This window comes from Trichosurus vulpecula, chromosome 6 (assembly GCF_011100635.1).
Source record: "Trichosurus vulpecula isolate mTriVul1 chromosome 6, mTriVul1.pri, whole genome shotgun sequence".
In the NCBI taxonomy this organism is placed as follows: Eukaryota; Metazoa; Chordata; class Mammalia; order Diprotodontia; family Phalangeridae; genus Trichosurus; species Trichosurus vulpecula.
In genome coordinates, this window is record NC_050578.1 from 264,592,214 (window position 1) to 264,603,358 (window position 11,145).

The window sequence follows — 11,145 nt, forward strand, 5'->3', positions numbered from 1 at the left end:
CTGGTCTTCTTGCTCTTGTCAGACCAAGACATGCCATCTTCACTCTACACGTTTTCACTGCCTGTCCTTCATGTCTGCAATGCTCACCATCCTCATCTCTACCCCCTGGCCTCCCAGGTTTCCTTCATATCTAAGCTAAAATCCCTATTTCTAAAGGAAGCGTTCCAAGTTCCCAAGCCACTAGAACTTAAAAAGCTAATGCTTTCCCTCTGTGCATCTTCAATTAATTCATATTTATCTTGATCATTCATAGTTTGCATGTTGTTTCTCTCATTAGAATGTCTTGAAAACTTCTGAGAACTCCTTGAGAGCAGGGATTGTCTTTTTGCCTTTTTTGTTTTTGTTTTCCCAGTGCTTAGCATAATGCCTGGCATGCAGTAACTGAGTGGTTGATTGTTTGTCACCTTAAGTGCCCTTCCATCTACCATTTCCATGACTTTGTCTTGGATTGTCTCCATACCCGGGATAATCTCCCTCCTTTCCTCTGCCTTCAGAATACATATCTGCTGCCCCTTCCTGCCTGCTGCATGTGGTCTTTCCTCCTCACTTCTGATCACTTTTGCTCTCCTTAAAATTACTTTGTTTTCTCTTTCTTTATGTTTGGTATATACTTGTATGTATGTATGTAGATTTCCTCTAGTAAAAAGTATATGTGTTCCTTGAGGGTTGGGACTGTTCAATTTCTGTCTTAGCACAAAGACTGATAAATGTCACTAATGCGGTAATCTTTTTAGATTGAATTTTCTTGATCTGAGATAACATTCAGTTCAACTCCCTCATCTTACATATAAGGACATAAAGATCCACAGGTGTAAAATGACTTACCCAGGATGATATGTCTAATTAATGACACAAGTATTAGAAATGCTCTTTTTTGCTTCCTATAAAAGAATCATCATTTACATTTGTATAGCAGTTTAAGCTTATAGTGATTTCTTCATAACTATTGAGTAAGGGAATATTAGAGTCACTATTTTGCAAGTGAAATTTCACACATTAAATACCTCTCTCAAGGATACAAAACTAGTATGGGACAGGTGGAGATTGGAATCCAAGTCTTTCTGAAGGATACTTTCAATCACACACTTATTTTTTCCTACCAATTACAATCCACATCACCAAGATTTTCCTCATCACTTCCTATTCTACAATGGTTCTTGAAACAAAAGCAAATTAAATCTGAAAGCAAAGCAGCATATGATTTACTCTGAATTCCAGAGCCCACAGAATTTCCAACCCTACCTGTGAAAGGAAAAAGATTTCTTAGAAACATGATGGCAACCGAATGATGTTTATGAGGCCCTTGTCACCTTGGGACTGAATCCCTGGGGTTCAGTTAGCTTACCTCACCATGAAGACATAGCAGAGAGACTACTTAGTTCATAATATTCACATGAGGAATCAACCTTGATTTTCCTAATGAATAGAAACTCATGGAGTCCATGATCATGTTTTTTTTTCTTTCTTACCTATTAACCAGCGGTCCATAAATGAGTCAACTTTCCTGTGGGTGATGTAACAAATGATCTATAAAATTGGAATAATTATAACAACTAGCTTCTGGAGTTGTTCTGAGAATAAAATGAGATAATATTTATAAGGCATGTAGCATGGTGCCTGGATCAAAACTGGCACTGTATAAATAATTGTTGTTGTTGTTATACGAAAGCAGAAAGTAAATGTTGTATTGATGACAAATTATATTGGGAAGGGAGGAAAATGAAGTCAGATTAGAAAAAATAGTGATGGGTAAAAGGACTGGAGGTTGAGAAAGAAGGCATAGAAGAGGCTATGTTGGGATACAGGGTATTACCTTCCCTGGGCATGTCTGAATTGGAATAGTATGGGATATGAGAACACTAAAGAACTTGAGGGTTAATATATTTCTGGGAGCATCAATAGGAATGTTAAACTACCCTAGTAAAAGGACAGGAGTCAGGAAGGAGAGAAGGAAAGGGAGCCAGGTACTGAACTCCTTGAGAAATCAATTAGTCAAGCGAGTATTCATTAAGCACTTAGTATTTACCAGACTATTTGCTAAGCATGGGGTTACAATAGGCCTTATTTGTCTGCTTCTCTAAGCTGAGGTTAATGGGCCTGATTTGATCATGGCTGTAAGAGATGGAAATGGGGAGAAAAAATATCAGCAAGACAAATGGCTAGAAGCTGACTCATGGAATGTCAAATCTGACCAGGACTGGCTAGCAATAGGTGGCTATGCGAATTGTCTTCATGCACTCATCAATCAGGATGGCCAGTGTAGGAGTTGCAAAGTTGAGTGCATTAAGTCCTGGAGATAGGATCACTGGCTGTGATCCTCTAAATCTGGTATTGAAATTGTATGAAATTGTTTATGAAGTAAGAGGCAAGAGAGTTGAAACAAGAGGTGGAAAAATAGTCCATTTCAGCCATAGGGGACAATGTGAACTAAAACATGAAGATAGAGTGATATCGATGCCTTTTCAGAATTGGAAGAATAACTGAAACTCCCCACTAATGGTGATTCAGTTGCTTCACACTTATATACAAATAACACTGATACGTTTTAAATGTAATATCCGACTTTCTCAGCGGCACAGAGAATAATATGAATGTACTGTGGGGTCTACAAAGACAGATACTTCTGTGATGGTGATAATTCACATGGACATGTAAATTATGGCTATGTACCTTGAGGTACAGAAAACATTTGTGAGGCAGTCTAATTAATTATTTATTATACACATTTGACAGATGAGAAAATTAGAGCTCATAGAGATAAAGTGACTTCTCCAAGGGAATTATATAGCTCACAGATGCAAAACCTGAGATTGTAACTCGGGTCTCTTCTGATTTCATGTCAAGTGATATTTCCAGTACCCACACTATCTCACAAAGAGAGGAGGGACTGGGAGCTTGGGTCAAAGAGGTGCTTCTTGACAGCACATTCTGAGTTAGATGATGAAAGTTACAGTAAATTCCTACATTCCAAATGGTATTGGTAAAATTAACATTGTCAAAGATCCAGGTTAAGTACTGACCACCTCAAAAGGTAAAGAGATATTTCTATGTCAAGGTACACAAAATAAAATTACTGATGCTTAAAAGACTTACTCTTTATTATTTTTAACAGCTTTACAAGGAAGTAGAGTCACCATCTTTAGAGGATTTTTCCCCATAGTCTAAGAGAATGACACATTTTATCCAATCAAAAGAAAGCCATCACCATCAGTATCGATATTCACACCATTACACATTCAGAGATTGAAGTACCCTTTGAAGACATCTAGAATAATTCTCTCATTTTATAGATGACAAAGCTGAGTGTCAGGGAGGTTAGATGATGTAATGAGGGTCACAGGAGTAATGCCAAAGGTAGTGTTTAAACCCAGGTTCTCTGTGTTTACATCCACTGCTCTTCCGACTATTCCATAACTTGTTTATATGCAGCCATGTGGTTGCATTCAATTTTTATTGAGATCCTCTTCAATCCTCCTCAGCAGTATCCTAGACAAGAGTCCAGGCATTTTGGAAGTTTCCCCCAGGAGTTTCTTTTCTCTCTTTCCGTTCATGCATTATTATATGGTGGGTATCGTATTTCTTTTTATCTTTTTCCCCAAAGATCCTCCATCAGGGCATTTTAACATCCTTGTTCCTCAAGCTGTCGATGAAAAGGTTCATTGGGAGACAAGAGGAAGATATAAAGCACCACAGGGCTTTTGCTCTGTTCTGCTGACTGCTTGGTGGCAGGCCTCACATACATGCAGAAGACGGTGCCATCAACCATGGTGACTGCTGTCACAAGTGGAGAAGGCTTTGCATTGCCCCTCGGTGGAATGGATATGAAGGATGGAAGAAAAGATGAAAATGTACGAGATGAGAATGATGAAGAGGGAGCTTGAGAGGTTCATGCCTGCACAGATAAGCATGGCTGTCTGCTTGACACAGGTGTTAGAACAGCTCAGTACACACAAAGAGCAGTTAGGGCAGTAGAAATGGTTGATGGAGTTAGGGCCACAGAAGTTCAGGCGAGATGTCGAGATGACTTCCGCTACATCTAAAGGAGAGCTGTGAGCATAAGGAATGGTGACCAACCAGAAGGAAGAGCTCCTGGACATCTTGCTGCTATAAAGCAGTGGGCTACAGATGGCCATGTAGCAGTTATAGGCTATCACAGCCAACATGAAGTACTCAGTAATGACCAGGGCAATAAAGAAGTGACACTGTGTCAAGCAAGCAACATAGGAAATGGTTTTCTTCTCAGAAAAGAAATGAGTCAGCATGAGGGGTATAACATTAGTGGAATAACACACATCCACAAAGGCAAGGTGGCTGAGGAAGAAGTGGGTGTACATGGTGTGTGCAGGCGAGAGGTAAGTCTGATCAACAGAATCATTCTAAGATTCTCTATCAAGGTAATGGGGTAGACAAGAAACACCACGAAAAGGATGTGTTGCAACTCTGGCTGGCCAGTCAGGCACAGAAGGATGAATTCAGTCACTTGGCTAGCATTTTGAACATCTGTCATATCGATGCTGTTTTATTTGTGATGGAGAAGCCTGAGGTGGTTATCCAAGAAATACCAAGTTATACCAAGAAAACTCTGTAGAGGTCTGAGGCCAGCTTGATCCATTCACACAGGCACTGAAAGACTGTTATTTGGTCCTACTGGTGGTGCTAAGGTAACAGAAAAAACATTAGTTACTATATTGAGATAGAGCTGTACAAGTACCTTCATATCCTTGTACTTTCAAAGCTATGACTGAGAATTTGTACACCTGGGTACAAAATGTAATGTGGACTAAGCAGCATGAATTATACCCTCAAATCAGCTTTATTAGTTCTTTTTTTAGACAAAGGAAGTAGGAGAAACGTCTAACCTGAGGACAAAAGGCCCTGGAAAACCCAAGGTATTTCCCATTGGGAAGGGGGATAGAGATCCTGGAATACCAGGAAGCCTTCCAGCGGGTTATAGAACAGTATTGGAACTCAACTGCAGAGGAGCTCACCTGGCATGAAACTTGGGATTGGTGTAGCCTGTCTTCCAGTGGCTTCAACTATCCTTCCAGACACCAATATTCATTCTCATCCCTCACATTCATTCTCATTCCTCACAATCAGTTCCTTGCTTCCATCTTCTTCTCTTCACTCACACTGAATATCCATTTAACTGTTAGATTTTGCCATTTTAATTTCCACATCCCTGCCATAGTCTTTTCCTCTCCACTCTGGTGGCCACCAGCCTCATACAGGCCCTCACCACTTCTTACCTGGACTATTGCAATAATTTCCTATTTAGACTCTACATCTAGACCTTATCCCCTCCTTCCCCTCTGCCCCAGGTACTGGAGTCCTCTGCCTAAAAATTACTTTGGATTTATTTTTTTATTTAATTTTCTATGTATGTATCCCCCCAATATTTAAGGTACTCGATGTAAGTAATTGTTTCATTTTTCCTTCTTGTTTCTATAACATCTAGCACAGTATCAGGGACATAGATTTTTAGGGTTAGTATTGTTGAGTTGTTTCAGTCATGTGACTCTGTGATCAAATTTGGAGTTCTCTTGGCAAAGATACTAGAGTGGCTTTTCGTTTCATTCTCCGGCTTATTTTACAAATGATGAACTGAGGCAAACAGGGTCAACTGACTCGCCCAGGCTCACATAGCTAGTAAGTGTCTGAGGCTGGATTCGAACTTGAGAAGATAAGCCTTCCTGACTCCGGACACAGTGCTCTATCAATCAGATTAATAACAGCTTGCACTTAGATATAACTGTACAAACACTATCTCATTTCATCCTCACAACAACTGTGGCCAGGAGGTACTGTTATCATCCTTATTCTGCAGATAAGGAAACTGAGGAAGAGAGAGTTTAAGTGATTTGTCCAGTCAGCAGCTTCTAAATGTTTGAGACTAGCTTTGAACTTAGGTCTTTTTGATTCTAGGTCAAGGGTTCTATTTTCTGGGCCATCTAGCTACCTTTGATATAGCTAATTTATTGACTTTACGAGGGCTTAACATTCCTGCAAATGTTCCATGTGACAATGGAGCCTTCAAAATCTAAGTTGACTTCTGAGAAGAGTATCCGTTAAGACCATCTCAGATTACATTGGAAATGAAAATCGACCACCTAGTATCAATTAAAAAGGACAGATATTTGAGTAATTCTTGATGAAACCTGGAAACCAGCAACCAAAACTGATTTAGTGATTTTTTTCATGGTACTGGTGGACTTTCCCCAGACTGAGCACTTAAGGCCTCTAAAATCTCTGCTAAAACACTAAAGGTATTACTGAGAAACGTAGGGGAAAGCAACTCAGGAACTACAAATGTGACCAGAGACCCAGAGTAGAGCATTTCAAATACCACCAACACTCTCCTCTCCCCACCGAAGTGTGACTATGACAAACAGGGAGATACCACCATCACTTGGTGTTAATTTGTGGCAGTTACTAACTTTCTGCCATTTTCATAATCCAATGTTGTACAGATCAACTGGTTAAGAAATGCTTAAAATCTGAGATGTACTAGACCTGCTTGCCTTTTTTTAAAATCACTGCCTCAATCTAAACTTAATAAATAAATATAGGCATAATTATTGATCGATGAGTTCATTGTCTGAATACTTGAGCTGAAAGAGTCCTTAGGAAACAGGATATCAAAGCTGGAAAAATAATTAGATCCCAAATGAAAACATACTGATGAATATAATAGATGAATTTATTCTGTTTGAAGAGATTTCAGACATTAGAATTAAATTTTAGAACATGAAATTCCAAAGGTAGGAAAATGTCTTAAAACATAGAAAGTTATTATTGGAAGAGGGCTTAGAAGTTAGAATAATAGGCAAAGGGTGAGTTGTCCTGGAAGCTACATTTATATGTCTGGTGATTGAAAGCTTGCATTCCAATTTCTTGTTTTTCCATCTTGGCAGAGGAGGTTCCAATTCTCCAATGGCATTTGTCCTTGAAAGATTTTTATTTTTGAGGCCTAGTGAAAGTGAAAGGTCTCTTCTTCAATAAAATCACTTGATCATTCCTGTAAAAATGAATTTTAGTCTTCGTCACTTGGTTCTTTCTTATACTTTCGTTTTAGCCACAACTAAATTGAAGGGCCCCGTGGCTCCTGACTTAGACTCCCCAAGAAGCTGAAATAGAACTAATTAGTCCTGATTTCCTAAAGAAGAATAATGGCTAAGCCTACCTGTGAAAGGTGTAGGTTGCTCTGGAAGCAAGGAAAGAAGAAGTAAGGAAATAAGGTTCCTTAGGAAAATGTTTTCTGAAGAATGTCTTATTTGTTCCTTGATGCTCTTTGAGTAACCAGGGAAGAGCCTTACTGAGAATTGTAAAAGGTTTTGGTTTTCAGAATGAACAACCATATGGACAAATGAATGTTTCTCCAAGTCCTCCCTGGTGCTTTCGTGAAATTGTGGGTTGGTATGCATAAAACTTAGAGGTTTGAAACCAATCACTCAATCAAAAAGCATTTATTAAGCAGCTACTGTGTATTAATAAGCATTGTGCTAGGCTCTGGTAATAGAGATGGAGAATCAGACAGTCCTGACTATCAAGAAACTTTTGTTCCCACAAGGGAAATGCAATGTGTGTATATATGTATGAATAAATATATATCCATATATGTATATATTAAATATATACATGTATGTGTATATTTATACATATAATATAAACAGAATAAATTTCAAAGTAGTTAAATGCAAGATGAGCAGAGAACTACCAATTGTTCAAAGAAAAGGAAGGAATTATTAAAAATAATAATGACATTAATCTTTTAAGAATGATTTCTATGATACCTGCCTGTGATATTGAGACGATTTCTGTTCTTAAAGACCATAGTAACAAAGTAAACATCTTAGCCAGTTCTAACAAGCCAGAAAAACTCCTAGTATGAACCTACTGATCAGCTCTAGGTTTATGATCTGAGAACCCACCCAGCAAGCTTCAAAGAGGTTCATCACTAAGACAGCCCCAGAGGGAGAATTTTTTGGCCATGTCAAAACTCAAAGGCTATTTCACAAGTACTTATGATCCACTGTCCATTAAGGGACCATGTAATTTTGCTGACTTTGCTCTAGTCTCAGACCATTGTGTGGTATTGGAATAAGTTTTATTAGTAGCAATGATTACTCAATTCAAATTTAGGCCTCTTATTGATCAGATACTATGCAAGCCCTGAGAGTATAGTAACAAAACAAAACAAAACAAAAATTTATTCCAACCTGTGTCTACTAAGACACAGAATATATAAAAAGATAAGTAAAGGAAAGGTGGGCAGCTAGATGGTACAACAGATAGAGCTCTGGGCCTCGAGTCAGGAGGACCTGAGTTCAAATCTGATCTCAGAAACTTGCTAGCTGTGTGACCCTGGGCAAGTCACTTGATCCTGTTTGCCTCTGTTTCCTTATCTGTAAAATGAACTGGAGAAGAAAATGGCAAACAATTCCAGTGTCTTTGCTAAGAAAACCACAAATAGGGTCAAAAAGAGTTGGATGTGACTGAGAATGGCTGAATAACAACAATGACGAATGAAAGATAATTAGTGGAGGAAGAGCAATTAACAATTATGTGGATTGGTTTCCCATAGGAGTTTAATACTGAAGGAAGCTATGAGATATTTTAAAAAATAGTGACGAAAAATTGCATTCCAGGGAACAGAAAATGGGCCAGTTTGGCGTGAACATAAAGTAAGAAGCAACATGAAATGTCTAGAAAAGTAAATTTAAAAAAGAAAACCTTGGAAGGACTTGCAGAGTACAATGCTGTTGTTACTGTTGTTAATGTCAAGTTGTTTTCAGTCATGCCTGACTGTTCACATCCCTTTATGGGTTCCCTTGGCAAAGTTACTGGAGTTTGTCATTTCCTTCTTCAGCTCCTTTTACAAATGAGAAAATTACAGGGTTAAGTGACTTGCCCAGGGTCACACAGCTAGTAAGACCAGATCTGAAATCAGGAAGATGAGTCTTCCTAACTCCAGGCCTAGTGCTCTATCCACTGCACCACCTGGCTGCCCTTGGGATAGAACATTGGGCCTGGAGTCAGGGAAACCTGAATTCAAACTATTCCATTATCTTTGCCAAGAAAACCCCAAATGGGATCGTGAAGAGTTGAACATGACTGAACAACAATAAACATTTATTAAGCACCTACTATGTGCCAGGCACTGTGCTAAGTTCGGGGCCACTGGTCCTTGTAGGTGATAAGAAAAAGATGAGATCATGTCACAGGAAGTATTTCCATCATTTCCATCCACAACGAGGTTATATTCAGGGAGGGCATTTAAGGAGAAAAAGTAATGTTGACCTTGGAGTAGGAAACTAGGCTTTACAATTACCAGTGAGGAGACAGGTAGGACACTGATGTTCAGCTGAGCAGTAGCATGGCTAGTGTGATCTGGGATGCCTGTTTTGGTCTAGGTCGGCCTTGCCTCACTTAGGCAACTAAGAGAGGAGATGGTGTAGGGCTGTGCGCGGCCCCCACAGAGGGCACTGGATCTGCCATCGTAATTATTTTTATTGAGAAGGAAACTGAGACTCATGAGATATAAAAGACCTGACCAACATGACATAGTAAAAGCATCTGGAATTGCACGTGGGACTTTTGCCTCCAAATATAGTATTAATCTATTAAAGCACACTGGCTTTCTTAGTGAATATATTTGCAACATTCTTTTATGCTTCAGAGTATCATTATCTAATACTACAGGTTTTCTCCTATAAACACAAACAAATGTAAGAATACATAAAAATGACTAACTTTTTTTACACACCTTCCTCAGTTTGAGAGAAAATTCAAAATAAAGTATTGATAATCAGCTCCAGTCATTGCCCCTCTTCCTTTACCAACACAGCTAGATGATCAGTCAAACAATCTGAAAGAACTTATTAAGTGCCTATGAGATTTCTATGATATACACACACATACACAAACACGTACACACATGAGCAAGAATACTTCATGCGCAGAATCAAACAATCAGAGAACTGAAAGGGGCCTTGAAGCACAGAATTGAATTCGAGGGATAAGTGACTTCTTAAAGGTCACATTAATTAATTAATTAACTGTAAAAGCAGGTCTAGAACACAGGTCTCCTGACTTACGATGCAGAATGCTTTTAACGTTTTGTATATGCTTGTATTTAGAGAGAATATAATATCGTGGAAAAAGCCTTGGATTTGAAGTTGGGGCACCTCCATGAGGCTCAGTGTTCCTACTGGTACTCTGTATGACTAAATGGAATCAATTAATGTCTGAAAGCATCAGTTTCCTCTGATGGTAATGTTCTTTTCACCTGTGGCTGTCTCTTTCTCTCTCTCTTTATCTCTATCTTTCTCCTTTCCCCCCTCTCTCTCTTTGTTTCCTTCATTTAGACAGACAGACTTCATTACTATCTCTGAATGTCATGACAAAAATTTTAATGATCTCAGCTGTGTATCAGCCCATCGCCTCCTTTTTCAGTACTCAACATCTGATTTTTTTAACCCTTTATATTCTGGCCAATCATTCTATATAGTCATTTTACTGATGGCTCTGAAGGCATCTTTAAGAATTGTTTTAAAATATTTTTTTCAGTATTTCTTTTCATTTTAAGTCTTTAGAAATAGGCATTCCAAGAATAAGAGACAATTTTCAGAATTCTTATCCAGAGTATCTATGTTCTAGCCACTACACCATCAGCTGTGTTCTGATTTTTAAATAGAATACTGTGAAAATGCTCACACTCATATGCGGTGGAAAATGGGAGGACAATTGGGCAAGTTCTCTTGCTACGGAATGGAAATTTATTTATTTTTTTAGTTCCCTAACCAGTCAGTAAAATGAATTGTTAATTACTATATATAACATTTATTTTTCTATTGGCTCATGATAAGTGATGGAATAAATGTTAAATGCACTTGGCCAATTGCATGTATTGTTTTTTTTTAAAACAATGTTTACATACAAAACCACCTTTGTAAAGATAGTATTTCCTCAACATAATTTTTTTTTCTGCCACTAGTAAACTGGTTACACTCTCACTGACACTCTACTGCATGACTAACCCATATCATTGACTAATTCCCTTGAAAATCTTCCAAACAGAAGAATAGTAACATAAATGGAAGATAAGTTCAAATCAGAAAACACCCTTAGCATTTCAATGAGTGG

At 38.4% G+C, this 11,145-nt stretch overlaps 1 pseudogene; it reads right to left on the minus strand.

The window, feature by feature from the left end:
• Positions 1-3,609: 3,609 nt before the first annotated feature.
• LOC118855090 lies at positions 3,610-4,507 on the minus strand (annotated as a pseudogene).
• Between the last annotated feature and the right edge of the window lie 6,638 nt (positions 4,508-11,145).